At 52.4% G+C, this 6,880-nt stretch overlaps 1 non-coding gene across 1 annotated transcript; it reads right to left on the minus strand.

Annotated features, from left to right (window-relative positions):
- Positions 1-4,178: 4,178 nt before the first annotated feature.
- Positions 4,179-4,255, minus strand: TRNAN-GUU (transfer RNA asparagine (anticodon GUU)). The gene has a single exon. It is a non-coding gene; the product is annotated as a tRNA-Asn (tRNA).
- Positions 4,256-6,880: the final 2,625 nt, after the last annotated feature.

The following is a 6,880-nucleotide window of genomic DNA, read 5'->3' on the forward strand; positions in this document are numbered from 1 at the left end:
CCTTCTGTCTGTCTGTTCGTTTGTCCATCCGACCGTACGTCCGCGCGTCTATCCATCCTTCCGTCCGTCTGCTAGTCTGTCTGTCCGTCCATCCGTTTGTGCGTCCATCTAGTGAACACTCCAAGTACCGCCCTTTCCCATCTCGCATCCCCTGTGGCATCTCCTGTGCGCACGCACACACACACACACACACACACACACACACACACGCACACACACACACGCACACACACACACACACACACATGCGCGCGCGCGCATCGAACGAAACAACGCACGCTTCATTCTACAAGGCTTTGCAGACGACGTCGCCATCTGGTGAACACTGCAAGAACTAAACTAGAGGTGGCTACATACAGGGGACGGTACCGCCAAGTAGTGAACACTGCAAGAACTAAACTAGAGGTGGCTACATACAGGCTACAGGTGACGCACAGCCCACGCCCTAAGGAGCTTCGCCCCTAAAAAAGCGACACACTGCCCCTGGGAGGGCTCGAACTTCCAAACTTTCGTTTAACAGCCAAACGCGCTAGCCAACTGTGCCACGGAGAAACACTTGCTCCACTCTCACCACCGTCAGAACATTTCCTCAAAGCTTTCAGCGCAAATAAAAAAACGACACACCGCTCCCGGGAGGGCTCGAACCTCCAACTTTTCGGTTAACAACCACTCGCGCTAGCCAATAGCGCCACGGACACAGTCGTGCTCCACTCTCATTACGGTCAGAACATTTCTCCAAAGCTATCAGTGCGAAGAAAAAAAGAGACACACCGCTCTCGATACGGCTTGAACCTCCAACGTTTTGGTTAACAGCCGATTGCGCTTGCCAATTGCGCCACGGAGGCAGTCGAGCTTCACTCTCACCACCATCGGAACATTTCTCCATAGCTGTCAGCGCAAAGAAAAAAGCCACACACCGCTCCAGCGAGGGCTCGAACCTCCAACCTTTCGGTTAGCAGGCGATTGCGCTAATCAATAGCGCCACGGAGACAGTCGTGCCCCACTCTCAAGACGGTCAGAACACATCTCCAAAGCTATCAGCGCAAAGAAAACAACCGACACACCGCTCTCGGGAGGGCTCGACCCTTCAACGTTTTGGTTAACAGCCGATTGCGCTAGCCCATTGCGCCACGGAGACAGTCGTGCTCTATTCTCACAACCGTCAGAACATTTGTACAAAGCTATCACCGCAAAGCAAAAAGAGACACACCGCTCTCGGGAGGGCTCGAACCTTCAACCTTTTGGTTAACAGCTGAACGCGCTAGCAAATTGCACCCCGGAGATAGTCGTGCTCCACTCTCACCACCGTCAGAACTTTTCACCAAAGCTATCAGCGCAAAGAAAAAAAGCGACACTCCGCTCCCGAAAAGGCTCAAACCTCCAACTTTTCAGTTAACAGCCGATCGCGCTAGTCAATTGGGCACAGAGACAGTCTTGCTCCACTCTCACCACTGTCGGAACATTTCTCCATAGCTGTCAGCGCAAAGAAAAAAGCGACACGCCGCTCCCGGGAGGGCTCCAACCTCCGACCTTTCGGAAAACAGCCGATCGCGCTAGCCAAATGCGCCACGGAGACAGTCGTGCTCCACTGTCTCCACCGTCGAAACATTTCTCCATAGCTGTCAGCGCACAGAAAAAAGCGACACATCTCTCCCGGGAGGGTTCGAACTTCCAACCTTTTGGTTAACAGCCGATTGCGCTAGCCAATAGTGCCACTGAGACAGTCGTGCCCCACTCTCACAACCGTCGAAACATTTCTCCATAGCTATCAGCGCGAAGAAAAAAAGCGACACACCACACATGGCAGGACTCGAACCTCCAACCTTTCGGTTAACAGCCGCTCGCGCTAGCCAATTGCGCCACGGAGACAGTCGTGCTCATCTCTCACCACGGTCAGAAAATTTCTCCAAAGCTATCAGCGCAAATAAAAAAACGACACACCAGTCCCGGGAGGGCTCGAACCTCCAACCTTTCGGTTAACAGCCGATTGCGCTAGCCAATTGCGCCAAGGAGATAGTCGTGCTCCATTCTCACCACCGTCAGAACATTTCTCCAGAGCTATCAGCGCGAAAAAAAGCGACACACCACTCATGGGAGGGCTCGAACCTCCCACCTTTCGGTTAACAGCCGATCGCGCTAGCCAATTGCGCCACGGAGACAGTCGTGCTCGTCTCTCACCACGGTCAGAACATTTCACCAAAGCTTTCAGCGCAAACAAAAAAAAACGACACACCACTCCCGGGAGGGCTCGATCCTCAAACTTTTCGGTTAACAGCCACTCGCGCTAGCCAATAGCGCCACGGACACAGTCGTGCTCCACTTTCACTACCGTCAAAACATTTCTCCCAAGCTATCAGCGCACAGAAAAAAAAGAGACACACCGCTCTCGTGTGGGCTCGAACCTCCAACCTTTTGGTTAACAGCCCAACGCGCTAGCCAATTGCGTCACGGAGATAGTCGTGCTCCACTCTCACCACCCTCAGAAGATTTTGCAAAGCTATCAGCGAAAAGAATAAAAGTGACACATCGCTTCCGGGAGATCTCGATCCTCCAACCTTTGGTTAACAGCCGAACGCGCTAGCCAATTGCGCCACGGAGACAGTCGTGCTCCTCTCTCACCACGGTCAGAACATTTCTCCAAAGCTATCAGCGCGAAGAAAAAAAAGAGACACACCACTCTCGGGAGGGCTAGAACCTCCAACGTTTTGGTTAAGAGCCGAACGCGCTAGCCAATTGCGCCACGGAGATAGTCGTGCTCCACTCTCACCAAGGTCAGAGAATATTTCCAAAGGTATCAGCGCAAAGAAAAAAAGCGACACACCTCTCCCGCAAGGGCTCAAACCTCCAACCTTTCGGTAAACAGCCGATCGCGCTAGCCAAATGCGCCACGGAGACAGTCGTGCTCCACTGTCACCACTGTCGAATCATTTCTCCATAGCTGCCAGCGCATTAAAAAGCGACACACCTCTCCCGAGAGGGCTTGAACATCCAACCTTTCGGTTACCAGCCGAACGCGCTAGCCAATGCGCTACGGAGACAGTAATTCTCACTTTCACCACGGTCAGAACAATTCTCCAAAGCTACCAGGGCGAAGAAAAAAAGAGACACACCACTCTCGGGAGGGCTCAAACCTCCAACCTTTCGGTAAACAGCCGATCGCGCTAGCCAAATGCGCCACAGAGACAGTCGTGGTCCACTCTCACCACTGTCGAGTCATTTCTCCATAGCTGCCAGCGCAAAAAAAGCGACACACCTCTCCCGAGAGGGCTCGAACATCCAACCTTTCGGTAAACACCAAACGCGCTAGCCAAATCCGCCACGGAGACAGTCGTGCTCCACACTCACCACTGTCGAAACATTTCTCCATGACTGTCAACGCGAATAAAAAAGCGACACACCTCTCCCGGGAGAGCTCGAACATCCAAACTTTCGGTTAACACCGATTGCGTTAGCCAATAGCGCCACGCAGACAGTCGTGCCCCACAGTCACCATGGTCAGAACATTTCTTCAAAGCTATCAGCGCGTAGAAAAAAAAGCGACACACCGCCCCCGGGAGGGCTCGAACATCCAACCTTTAGGTTAACAGCCGACTGCACTAGCCAATAGCGCTACGGAGACAGTCGTGCTTCACTCTCACCACCGTCAGAACATCTACCCAAAGCTATCAGCGCAAATAAAAAAACGACACACCGCTCCCGGGAGGGCTCGAACCTCTAACATTTCGGTTAACAGCCGATCGCGCTAGCCAATGGCGCCACGAAGACAGTAGTGCTAATCTCTCAGCACGGTCAGACCATTTCTCTAAAGCTAACAACACGAAAGAAAAAAAAAAGCACCGCTCTCGGGAGGGCTCGAACCTCCAAGCTTTTGGTTAACAGCCAAACGCGCTAGACAACTGCACCTTGCGGATAGTCGTGCTCCACTCTCACCATGGTCAGAGCATTTCTCAAAAGATATCAGTGCATAGAAAAAAGTGACACACCAATTCCGGGAGGGCTCGAACCTCCAACCTTTCGACAAGAGTGGCGATGTGGGCTTGTTGGTGAAAGCTTTCTAACCTTTCGGTTAACAGCCGAACGCGCTAGCCAATTGCGCCACGGAGACAGTCGTGCTCCACTCTCACCACCGTCAGAACGTTTCTCCAAAGATATCAGCGCAAAGAAACAAAGCAACACACTGCTTCCGGAAGGACTCGAACCTCCAACCTTTCAGTTAACAGCCGAACGCGCTAGCCAATTGCGCCACGGAGACAGCCGTGCTCCTCTCTCACCACGGTCAGAACATTTCTCCAAAGCTATCAGCGCGAAGAAAAAAAAAGAGACACACCACTCTCGGGAGGGCTCGAACCTCCAACGTTTTGGTTAACAGCCGAACGCGCTAGCCAATTGCGCTACGGAGACAGTCGTGCTCCACTCTCACCACCGTCAGAACATCTCCCCAAAGCTATCAGCGCAAATAAAAAAACGACACACCGCTTCCGGGAGGGCTCGAACCTCTAACATTTCGGTTAACAGCCGATCGCGCTAGCCAATGGCGCCACGAAGACAGTAGTGCTAATCTCTCAGCACGGTCAGACAATTTCTCCAAAGCTATCAACACGAAAGAAAAAAACGACACACTGCTCCCGGGAGGGCTCGAACCTCTAACATTTCGGTTAACAGCCGATCGCGCTAGCCAATGGCGCCACGAAGACAGTAGTGCTAATCTCTCAGCACGGTCAGACCATTTCTCCAAAGCTATCAACACGAAAGAAAAAAAGAGACGCACCGCTCTCGGGAGGGCTCGAACCTCCAAGCTTTTGGTTAACAGCCGAACGCGCTAGACAACTGCACCACGCGGATAGTCGTGCTCCACTCTCACCACGGTCAGAGCATTTCTCAAAAGATATCAGTGCATAGAAAAAAAGTGACACACCAATTCCGGGAGGGCTCGAACCTCCAACCTTTCGACAAGAGTGGCCATGTGGGCTTGTTGGTGAAAGCTTTCTAACCTTTCGGTTAACAGCCGAAGGCGCTAGCCAATTGCGCCACGGAGACAGTCGTGCTCCACTCTCACCACCGTCACAACGTTTCTCCAAAGATATCAGCGCAAAGAAGCAAAGCGACACACTGCTTCCGGAAGGACTCGAACCTCCAACCTTTCAGTTAACAGCCGATCGTGCTAGCCAATTGTGCCACGGAGACAGTCGTGCTCCACTTTCACTACCGTCAAAACATTTCTCCCAAGCTATCAGCGCACAGAAAAAAAAGAGACACACCGCTCTCGTGTGGGCTGGAACCTCCAACCTTTTGGTTAACAGCCCAACGCGCTAGCCAATTGCGTCACGGAGATAGTCGTGCTCCACTCTCACCACCCTCAGAAGATTTTGCAAAGCTATCAGCGAAAAGAATAAAAGTGACACATCGCTTCCGGGAGAGCTCGATCCTCCAACCTTTGGATAACAGCCGAACGCGCTAGCCAATTGCGCCACGGAGACAGTCGTGCTCCTCTCTCAGCACGGTCAGAACATTTCTCCAAAGCTATCAGCGCGAAGAAAAAAAAGAGACACACCACTCTCGGGAGGACTCGAACCTCCAACGTTTTGGTTAACAGCCGAACGCGCTAGCCAATTGCGCCACGGAGATAGTCGTGCTCCACTCTCACCAAGGTCAGAGAATTATTCCAAAGGTATCAGCGCAAAGAAAAAAAGTGACACACCACTCCCGGGAGGGCTCGAGCCTCCAACCTTTCGGTTAACAGCCGATTGCGCTAGCAAATTGCGCCACGGAGATAGTCGTGCTCCACTCTCACCACCGTCGGAACATTTCTCCATAGCTGTGAGCGAAAAGAAAAAAAGCGATACCTCGCTCTCGGGAGGGCTCGAACCTCCAACCTTTCAGTTAAAAGCCCATTGCGCTAGCCAAATGCGCCACGGAGACAGTCGTGCTCCACTCTCACCACCGTCCGAACATTTCTCCAAAGCTATGAGCGCGAAGAAAAAAAAGACATACCGCTCTCGGGAGGGCTCGATCCTCCAACGTTTTTGGTTTACAGCCGAACGCGCTAGCCAATTGCGCCACGGAGATAGTCGTGCTCCACTCTCACCAAGGTCAGAGCATTTTTCCAAAGGTATCAGCGCAAAGAAAAAAAGTGACACACCACTCCCGGGAGGGCTCGAACCTCGAACCTTTCGGTTAACAGCCGATTGCGCTAGCAAATTGCGCCACGGAGATAGTCGTGCTCCACTCTCACAACTGTCGAATCATTTCTCCATAGCTGTCAGCGCAAAAAAAGCGACACACCTCTCCCGAGAGGGCTCAAACCTCTAACATTTCGGTTAACAGCCGATCGCGCTAGCCAATGGCGCCACGAAGACAGTAGTGCTAATCTCTCAGCACGGTCAGACCATTTCTCCAAAGCTATCAACACGAAGGAAAAAAAGAGACGCACCGCTCTCGGGAGGGCTCGAACCTCCAAGCTTTTGGTAAACAGCCGAACGCGCTAGCCAATTGCGGCACGGAGACAGTCGTGCTCCACTCTCACCACCGTCAGAACGTTTCTCCAAAGATATCAGCGCAAAGAAACAAAGCAACACACTGCTTCCGGAAGGACTCGAACCTCCAACCTTTCAGTTAACAGCCGATCGCGCTAGCCAATTGTGCCACGGAGACAGTCGTGCTCCACTTTCACTACCGTCAAAACATTTCTCCCAAGCTATCAGCGCACAGAAAAAAAAGAGACACGCCGCTCTCGTGTGGGCTGGAACCTCCAACCTTTTGGTTAACAGCCCAACGCGCTAGCCAATTGCGTCACGGAGATAGTCCTGCTCCACTCTCACCACCCTCAGAAGATTTTGCAAAGCTATCAGCGAAAAGAATAAAAGTGACACATCGCTTCCGG

The sequence above is a fragment of the Rhipicephalus microplus genome, chromosome 4 (assembly GCF_043290135.1).
Source record: "Rhipicephalus microplus isolate Deutch F79 chromosome 4, USDA_Rmic, whole genome shotgun sequence".
In the NCBI taxonomy this organism is placed as follows: Eukaryota; Metazoa; Arthropoda; class Arachnida; order Ixodida; family Ixodidae; genus Rhipicephalus; species Rhipicephalus microplus.